The sequence below is a fragment of the Symphalangus syndactylus genome, chromosome 21 (genome assembly GCF_028878055.3).
Source record: "Symphalangus syndactylus isolate Jambi chromosome 21, NHGRI_mSymSyn1-v2.1_pri, whole genome shotgun sequence".
Classification (NCBI taxonomy): domain Eukaryota; kingdom Metazoa; phylum Chordata; class Mammalia; order Primates; family Hylobatidae; genus Symphalangus; species Symphalangus syndactylus.
In genome coordinates, this window is record NC_072443.2 from 50,892,900 (window position 1) to 50,903,012 (window position 10,113).

The 10,113-nt window shown below is 49.6% G+C and overlaps 1 long non-coding RNA gene across 2 annotated transcripts; it reads right to left on the bottom strand.

Moving 5' to 3' along the window:
* Positions 1–479: 479 nt before the first annotated feature.
* On the bottom strand, positions 480–9,554 carry LOC129471122 (uncharacterized). 2 transcript variants are annotated; one of them, XR_010118644.1, is made up of 4 exons: positions 9,122–9,554; positions 8,330–8,535; positions 6,013–7,777; positions 480–1,123 (listed from the first exon to the last, which is right to left on the bottom strand). It is a non-coding gene; the product is annotated as an uncharacterized lncRNA (long non-coding RNA). The 2 variants fall into 2 exon arrangements; XR_008653489.2 differs by lacking the exon at positions 480–1,123 and having other exon boundaries at positions 6,075–6,138; positions 6,528–7,777.
* Between the last annotated feature and the right edge of the window lie 559 nt (positions 9,555–10,113).

Here is a 10,113-nt window from a genome sequence, read left to right on the forward strand (position 1 = left end):
CTCCCTGCTGCCTCTCTGTCTTCATCACTGCATCTCACCCAGAGCAAGAGGCTTCCGAGTTCCACACCTTAGAGACTGGTGTGCTGGAGGCCGCATCACACCACCCAGGTCCCTGTAGGGCTTATTTCCCAGCTCCCAGCAGTGCTGGGGGCAGAAAGGCCTTGGCAGAGGTAGCCCCAGATGCATACCTCATTACCCCAGGGAGAGCCCATGTCCCATGACTGCTCCACGTAAGCATGGCCCGGCCACATCCCAGACTCAGAACAGCTCTAGGATCCCTACAAAGGTAATGGAGGCTGTCACTGCACCTGCATTGCAGCTCAGTGTGCCCCTCTGCCCCTTCCTGCTTCCTCCCTCCCTGCCACAGGACTGGCCCCCAAACACCCTGCCTACTGAGCTTTGTCTCAAGATCCCCTTCCTGGAGACTCAGGTGGGCAAGTGCCCTGCCGAAGTCACTCTCCAGCATGCGGGAAATGCAAGGCTCCCCAACTCTGAGCTGGTGGAGGGGTCGTAGGAAGAACTCCTGCCAGTCTGCCTGCCTTATACCACCACCACTGATGGACCAGCATCATCCTTCTTATAGCTCTAGCCAGTCATGTCCCAGGCCGGGATGTGAGGAAACCCCAGGCCACAGTAGGCAGTGCCTGCCAGCCTGGCAGGCATGTCAGGGTGGCTCCCCCACCCAGCCCCAGAAGGTGCAAGCAGATTTCTCACCGTCTGCCACTGCTCATTGTTGAAGGAAAACTCTACATCCCAAACATTTGTTTGGAGGAAATTAGATCATCACCTCCCCACTAATGAAGCCAGGCTGTGCACACAGAGGGAAGGGAGACGGCAGGTTGTTTGTCTCTTGGGGCTGCAGCCCAGAAGCTGGCACCCCAGGTGTCTCCAAGGCTCCACGCACGTGTGGCGAGAGCAGTCTACGCCAGGCTGGCTTGAAACTTCTGCAGGTGACGTTTGCCTGGGTATACGAGGATCCGGGAACTAAGCCGAGACTGCCACCGCGTTCCAGGACCACAGACGGCCCCTGCCGCCTTCAGAAGGCAGCAAGCACCTGTCGTCCCCAGGTTGAGGAGCTGCCCCTGCCTCTCCTCACGTGGGTCCCCCTCCACCATGGGTGCCTCTGATGGGGAAGAAAGCACATGTTATCAGGTGGAACAGCCTCCCTCCTCAGCTTTCAGCCTGGAGCCATTCCAGGCACAAGGTCCTTTTTAACAATTTTTTAATTGAGATACAAGTCACATAACATAAACTATATAAACTTCACCATTTAAAAATGGGTACTTCTGTGGTTCTTAGTATATTTACTATGTTGCACTAGCACCACCACTATCTAATTCCAGAACATTTTAATCACACTCCAAGAAACCTATACCTTTAACACCATGGCCCATTTCCGCCCTCCCTCAGCCCCTGGGAGTCATTCATCTGCTTTCTGTCTCCATGGATTTGCCTCTTCGGGATATTTCATATAAATGGAATCTCAGGCTACACAATCTTTTGTGACTGGCTTCTTCCACTTAGGACAATGTTTCCAAGGTTCAGTACTTGGAATAGCAAGTTCTTCATGCCTTTTTATGGCTGAATAATATTTCATTGTATGGATATGCCACATTTGGATGGGTTCCACTTTTTGACTATTATGAAGAATGCTGCTATGAATATTCATGTACAAGTTTTTGTGTGAACATACGTTTTATACCCAGGAGTGAAATTGCTGGGTCATATGGTAGTTCTATGTTTAGCTTTTTGAGGGACTGCCAAGCTATTTTCCACAGTGGCTGCATCATTTTACATTCCCATCAGCAATACACCAGCATTCTAATTTCTTTACATCCTCAAAAACACTTGTTATTTTCCCTTTTTTAAAAATTGTACCCATCCTAGCGGGTGTGAAATCATTATCCTGTTGTGGGTTTGATTTCCATTTCCCTAATGACTAGTGATATTCAGAGGATATTTTCATGTCTTACTGACCATTTGTACATCTTCTTTGGAGAAATGTCTACTCAGATCCTTTGTCTGTTTTTTAATTAATTTAATTAATTAAATTCATCCTTTTATTTTTGAGTTGTAGGAGGTCTTTAAGTTTTCTGAATACTAGACCCCTATCGGATATATGATTTGAACATATTTTCTCCCATTCTATAAGTTGTCTTTTCACTTTCTTGATAGTGTCCTTTGATGTACTAGTTTTTACCAGTTTTGCAATCTACTTTATTTTTTATTTTATTGTTTGTGCTTTGGAAATAATTTCTAAGAAACTGTTGCCTAATTCATGGTCACACATCTTTTCCCCTATCATTCCTTCTAAGAGTTTTATAGTTTTAACTCTTATAGTTTTAGGTATTTCATCCATTTTGAGTTAATTTTTTGTGTATGGTGTGAGGTAGGAGCCCAAATTTATTTGTGTGTTTGTAGATATTCAATTTCCCCAGCAGTATTGTTCAAAAGACCACTCTTTCTGCATTGAATAGTTTTTTGGCACCCTTGCCATAAAGCAGTTAAACATAAATGACCACAAATTATTGCTAGACTCTCAATTCTATCCATTGGTCTATATGTCTGTTCTTAAGTAGTACCATACTGTAGCTTTGTAATAAGCTTTGAAATTGGGATGTGTAGTCCTCCAAACTTGTTCTTTTCCAAGATTGTTCTGGTCATTCTGTGTTCTTTATAATTGCATAATGTATATGGATTTTAACAAGGGCCACAAACTCAAATGCATCCGGAACTAAACAGATTTTTTAAGTTAGCAAAGCTGGCAGTTTCAAAACAGTATCTTGGGTTATGTTCTTTTGACACGCATAATTTGCTTGCATCTTAAACACAGGAAAGTTCTTCCCCTTTACATAGAAGCGTGCCTTCTCCACTTTTTCTTGCAACATGCCAAGATATCTTCTCCCCTGGCCACCCTTGCATTCAGGAATGGCTATGAGTACAGTCCTAGTTCTAACCATGAGACACAGAGCAGTCTGCTGGGAGAGCTTCTGGGAGACAGATCACATGATAAGAGAAAGGCAGGGAAACTTCCAGCTCTGTGCTAGTGCTGGGACTAAGGTGAGGCAAGAGAGGTGCCCAGGGTACCATATTTAAGAAGGTGCTCACCGTCAGGGCCATACACCAAGACCAATGCCTCCTTCAATGTGCCACCCTGGGTCCCTGGCTGGCCCCACCCTGACCTAGCCCTGCTCTGTCTGTCTTTGCTCTTCTTCCTGCTCTGAACCATGGGTGTGATGCCCAGAGCTGGGCAACCATCCAGTAACTCGGGGCAATGAGACTGAGGGCAAACATCATCAGGCTGTGGAATCTGAAGGTGGTGTGGAGAGGTGGGAAGGCCTAGCCCTTGATGACATTACCAGGGCTGCCTTTTCAAGGTTCCCTGTTCCGTGGGATAATCACATGTCTATTAGGATAACTCCCAAAGGCCTTGAAAGTTGAGTTTTCTGTAACTTTCTACCAAAATCATTTATAACATATAAATTTATGGCAAGTACGATGAGTTTGCCATGTAAAGCTGTAAAACAACATGTTTAAGCTTTAAAAGTAAATTGAAGACTTCATCAAACTTAAATAACCCTGCTCTTTGAAAAACACACTAAGAAGCTGGGTGTGGTGGCTCACACCTGTAATCTCAACACTGTGGGAGGCTGAGGCAGGTGGATCACTTAAGCCCAGTTGTTCAAGACCATCCTGGGCAACATGGAAAACCTCATCTCTACAAAAATACAAAAATTAGCCAGGTGTGGTGGTGCCCACCCATGATCCCAGCTACTCAGGAGGCTGAGGTGGGAAGGTCTCTCGAGCCCAGGAGGTTGAGGCTGCAGTGAGCTAAGATTGCACCACTGCACTCCAGCCTGGGTGACAGAGCAAGACCCTGTCTCAAAAAAAAAAAAAAAATTAAACAGAAAGAAAAAGGACACTGTTAAGAGAATGAAAAAGCATCCAAGAACTGGGAAAAATATGTGCCAAACATATATCTGACCAAAAATGGATGTCTAGAATATAAAGTGAACTCTTACAACTCCATAAGAAAAAGGCAAACTTTTACCCAATAAAAATGGACAAAAGAGTTAAAGAGATACATCACCTAAGAAGAGATACAGGTGGAAATGAGCCTCCAAAAGGATGCTCAACATCATTAGTTGTCTTTAGTCATTAGGGAGATGCAAATTAAAACCACAGTGAGCTGCCACTTCACACCTACTTGATCTGCTAAAATGTAAAACCTCACAGCTGAGTGCTGACGGATACAGAGCGGCTGGAACTCTCGCTTGCTGCTGGCGGGAAGGGAAAGAGTGCAGCCTGGTTGGAAGACAGTTAGGCCATCTCTTATAAAGCTATACATACATTTTCCATACAACCCTGCAAGTCTGTGTGAGGTGAGAGAAATGAACACATATGGCCAAAGACCTGTGTACAAATGTTTATAGCAGCTTTATTCGTAACAGGCCCACACCAGAAACAACCCAAGTGTCCATCGGCTGGTGAATGGATTAAGGGACAGTGGCACATCTGTACAATAAAATAGTACTCAGTAATGAAAAGGAAACAAATATTAATACATGCAGGACTATGGAAGAATCTCAAACATGCTCAGTGACATACACCAGACTTGAAATGCCACAGCTATTCCACTCACACGAAACTCTGGCAAAAGCAAACCTATGGGAGGGATGTCAGCTCAGTTCCTACGGGGGGCGGTTTGGGGAGGGGGAAGTGACTGATGGCAAAGGGAGGCCCAGGAGGTTTTGGGGTGATGGCACTGTCTGTTCTTTGCTTGCAGGGCAGGGGATACGTGACTGTATGCATTTGTCACAACTAAGAAGGGAGAATTCTACTGCCTGGAAACATTTCAAAACTAGAGCCAGGCTATGGGTTTGTTGAATTATTACATGCAAACACAGCATATAGAAACAAGAATGCTGGACAATAAAATGAGCACATTATGGTTCTGGTTTTAGCTTGATTAAAAAAAAAAAAAAAAAGGTGGGCTGGGCAAGGTGGCTCACGCCTGTAATCCCAGCACTTTGGGAGGCCAAGGCAGGCAGATCACCTGAGGTCAGGAGTTCAAGACCAGCCTGACCAACACAGTGAAACCCTGTCTTTACTAAAAATACAAAATTACAGGTGTGGTGGCATATGCCTGTAATCCCAGCTACTCGGGAGGCTGAGGCAGGCGAATCACTTGAATCTGGGAGGCAGAGGTTGCAGTGAACCGAGATCACGCCATTGCACTCTAGTCTGGGTGACAAAGCAAGACTCTGCCTCAAAAAAAAAAAAACTAAAAAGGTTGGGGTGGCAGCATCACACTAAGTGAAAGGAGTGAGACACAAAAGCCACACACTGTATGACCCCATTCACACAAAGTTCTGGAAAAGGCAGAACCGTGGGAAACCCTGGGAACAGGAATCAGATCGGGGTGGCCCGGGGCCTCGGGTGGCAGACAGGTCTGACCACTGAGGGACACCAGGGCAGCGTGGGGGTGGTGCGCCGGTCTAGGTCTTGGTGGTGGTGGTCACGTGGCTGTGTGCATTTGTCAAAACTCACTGAATGACACGCTTCAAAGGGGTAAATTCTACTGTATGTAAATTATATCTCCAATTATGTAAATTATATACACCTGACTGTTTCAAAAAGTAAGCTGAGTGAAAGGAAATTATTAGATAAATAATCATACAGGTGGTGTGCAGATATGGCAAAAATTGTGGAGGTGGTAGAAGAATGAGCACATTTTGGGAAACACTTAGTCCCAATTATCTCTCTAAAAAAAGGAAAAAAGTAACTTAAGAAGGTGAATGGGTGTGCCTGTTTTCACCCATCTGATCCGTATAATTTAGCATTTTGGTGGTTTGTCCTGGAATAGTTTAATTGAAGTGTCAGTCAGAAAACTCTCTAAAGATGAAAGGCAGCTTCTCAGGTTAATGGCTGGGGATCACCCCCACCCCTTGCCCAGCCCGGCCCTGCCATTGTCATCCCTGTTATCAAGGCTGGCAGGAGACCAAAACTCACACCAGTGGAACAATGAAGGAGCATTTCACTCAGGACCCTTTACAAAGAGTGGTCAGGGCTCAGGGAAATGGTGATGGTGAAGCACTTGGGGCCAGCGACAGCAGGAAGCCCTTGCCGTGACAAGACCTGCAGGGTGAAAAGAGAAAGCACATCCCAGAACCCAGAGAAAGAACCCCTATGGGAGCGGGGCACCCAAGAAGAGCCGTGGGCTCAGAGAGCCCATGCCCTGCAGGGAGGGGCAGGGGGGTAATCCCCCCAACCTCACTCTCCCCCTGCCCTTAAGCTTCTGGCTGGTGTCTTCAAAGCTACCTGGAAGCCAGAAGCCCAGAGCCTGCAGGTGTCATCCTTGCCAAGGACAGCCTTCCAGGGCCCCGAGAAGAGGAAGAAGGCAGTGGGCTTGCAGGGGCACGTGGAGGGGCCTGGCACACACCCTGGGAGGCTGCATTAAATGCTCAGTGTGGTGAGGCCAGCAGAGAAGGAGCAGACTGCCATTTGAAAGAGGGCTGGTTACTCACAGATCCTGAGGAACAGCGTGGGGTGCTCCACGCAGGGCCATGCTGAGAAGCAGCGGGTCGGCAGGAGGCAGAGGGAGAGGGGGTTGTGGGCAGGAGCCTCCATTACAGAATACACAAGAAGAAACAGCAAGCTAGGTAAGCAGATATACGGTTAATTCATTTGAATAATTTTGGGGCTCTGGGACACAGATCTGTCCCTGGGTGTCTGATCCTGGCCCTGGGGGTATAGGGTAGGAGGACAGCGGTCCGGAGTGTGAGAGGCGCTGGCTGGGTGTGGGCTCTGGACTGGGTGGTTTGCATATAAAAGGTACGCTGGCAGGGAGACATCTCCTATCTCTAGGAACTGGAAGGAGTGGTCCCTCCAAGGTCAGCAAAGCCCCAAGATACCAAAACATCAGAATATAAAAACTAAAGAGCACCTCTATAAAACTCCGGCTCCCACCTAGTGCTGGGAGGCTCATGGGGAGGGAAGGCCAGTTGCCAAAAGAAGTCTTTAAAGGCATCAGTCAGTCCTAATTCGATTATCAGGCACTGGGGCACAGGTCCAGGCTGCTAGAGAGCCCCAGGAGGTGCTCAGCCCCTTTCTCTCCACCTTTCCAAGGCCTCCCCACCAGCCGAGGCCCACAGCACCTCTTCACTGCAGCCCTCCTGACACTGGGGCCCATACTATCCTCCCACCACCTCCCTCTGCAGGTGCACCCTCCACAGAGAGCTTAACCCCTACCTGTGTCCTTCTCCCAGTCTCGTCTCCAACACTGGTTCCCTCTCACCCAGTGGTTGAGACTACAGGACCACATTTCCTGCAGACTGTAAGAAACACAGCTCAGACGCCCTGGGCAGCATCAGCTGGCACTTGGAGCTGCTGGGACCAGGGCTTGACAAGAGAGGAGAAGCTTCCACCTTGAGGAGAAACTACACAGAGCCACATGCACGCTCCAGGACAGAGCAGTGGCACGGTCCCCACTACCCAGCCCCACCCTCACTGGGCATCTCTTAGAAAGAGGTAGGATAACTAATGGGAACAGATGGGGTCAAAGCAACCGGAGACGGAGGGACAGAAGATAGACTTCAGGCTGCCTGTGGGGGATGAGGGGCGGGGGGCTGAAGGGAGAAACCCTTCCCTCCTGGGGGTTCTTGTTGGGAAGAGCTGGCTCCCTGCAGTCTGGTCCCGCAGAAGCAATGGCTGGGTGGGGCTGGAAGTCCTCAGGGTGGTGACAGCCTTGTTCTTCAACTCAGTTCTGCACTGGTAGCTGGGAGGGGGGAAGAGGATGTAGGTGCTCAGCCCTCTCCGGAGCCCTCTGGCCCCCCTGCAAGGAGCCTTCACCCCATTCCAGGTCTTTCCTAATCCGCCCAGGTGGGCCTCACACCCAGCTCTACACCTGTCTACAGTCCGTGCGCGCCGCCTTCCAAACCCACTTTCGCACAGTGCACGCAGTAGACACACACACACCCCGCCAGACCCTGCTCAGACCTTGTCTGGTGGTACCCTCCGGCTCTGCCTTCCATTAACAGGGTGGTGGGAGCAGAGGGGGGTCTGCTTCTTTGATCCCCTGACTCCCTGTATTTCCCCCAATCATTGCACTTTCATTTCTATATTACAGTTGCTGAATTCCTCAATTTCCTCATCTGTAAAATGGAAACAATAATAGTCCCTATCTCAAATATTTACTATGCAGGTTAATGGATAAGGGCACATAGACAGTTTAGAAAAGGACACAAGAAAACAAGTCCACTAATAATTCCTACTCATTATATAGCTAATAAGTAATCATTATTATTGCACAAACCCACATCCTACTCACAGACGACTCTGGTGTACAAGTGAGTAAGTGCTAGTGAAACAACCACGGCCACTCCAGAAGCATATGGTTCAAGTCCAGTCCAAGCTCACAGCATTCTCTAACTTGGACAGCAGAGGCTGGTGTGTGGCCAGCCAGGCCCGTGTGACACCGTGCTGGGTGCTGTGCAGGGATCGTCTCTGTTAATCCCCATGATGACCAAATTGGTGCTGGGCAGAGGAGAGAGCAAGGATGCTTTTGCAAAGCTGCCTGGGAAAACTGGAATGTGTACCTGGTCTGACAATGGCCAGAGCCTGGCCTCTTCTGCCCACCTCTTGTCCCCGGCCCCTGGCCCTGACCACCAGCTAAAAGGCCAGCAGGAGGTACAATGCACCTCCCACTTCCACATGTGGCCACAAAACCTCATCTCGCTTCCGGCTGTGACGCTCCAGGCTTAGTGGGGGTCTGAAATTGTGCTCAGAGCTAAGCAGGGGGAGCTGGCTGCAGGTGATGCCAGCCCCGGGTGCCAGGCAAAGTGGCTTCCAGGCCCTCTAATCACCCCACTCCCAGAATCTGGCCATTAACTCCCTCCAGGCACAGGAGGGGGAACTGCCACTCTCCCTGCCTGGCTTTTAGTCCAATACAATTAGGAGCCATTATTTCTGTCGTGTTGATTCTTGAAAAATCATTTTAAATTGTCGCCCTTTTCTATGCTTTGGAAAAGGAAAGCGCCAAAGAAGATGAAAACAGAAAAGCGTACCCACACCCCCCCGCCTGGCTCCCGGTCCCCCCCTCAGTCCCCCCATTTCTCCTGACCCGTTCCCTTGGCAACCGTCAACTCGCTGCTGCAATATTCAAAGGGAATCTCACAACTGCACATCAAATAGGACGCAGGGGGTATTTTCAGTTGCCTGAGACCCAGTGGATGGACAGACAGACACACACTCTCAGGGAAGACAGAGACACAGAGAGGCAGAGACGGACAGAGAGAGACACAGAGAGAGAAGAGCAAAAAGACCCGGCACAAAGAGACAAAGACCCCCAGGGAGATAGCAACGTGGGGACCCAGAGATGCCGGAGTGGATGCGCAGAATGAGACAGAGACAGAGCAAGAAAGAGATGGACATGCAGAGTGACAGACTGACAGACACTGATGTGGGAAGAGACCAACCCAAAGAGACAGAAAAGACAGACACATGGCGCAATGGAGAGGAGACAGATGGGGCTGGGCAGGGGGAATGGACAGAGGGAGAAGAGTGGCACAGGCAGGAGGGGACGGACGGAGGGTGGCAGAGAGGAAAGAGGAGGAGGCAGCGGGAGCCACCCACCTGGCCTGGGCACCACAGCCTCTGAGGGCCCCTCCAAGCCAGGCTGCCCCTCCTCCTCCCCTTTCCCTGCCCCAGGCAGGCTTCTCCCCTGACCAGACATCTCACTCTCGCCGAAGCACCCTGCTGTTTCCCGCACACACTCTGCCTCTCTTGCCTTTGCCACGCTCCTCCACAGCTGGCCTGGGATGAGGTCGTTGTGAGGATGTCCCTCTGGATGGCCACCCCACTCATTCCCAGACCCCTTACTCCTTCCTAAAAGTGAGAATGACATTGCTAAAGATGCCAATGGTGGAATTCCAGCCACCCTAGCAGACATTAGGGAAGAGAGGCTCTCCTCAAAGCACATGGAGGAGGATCAGGAGGGTCCTGAGGTTCCAGCTTGGGGCTAAGGATCGGGGTCAGGGCATGGGAACCTGTAGCTGCCCCATACTCAGTGGCAGCCACACGGAGGGTGGAGGGAGGGGCCTGGCAGGCATTTCG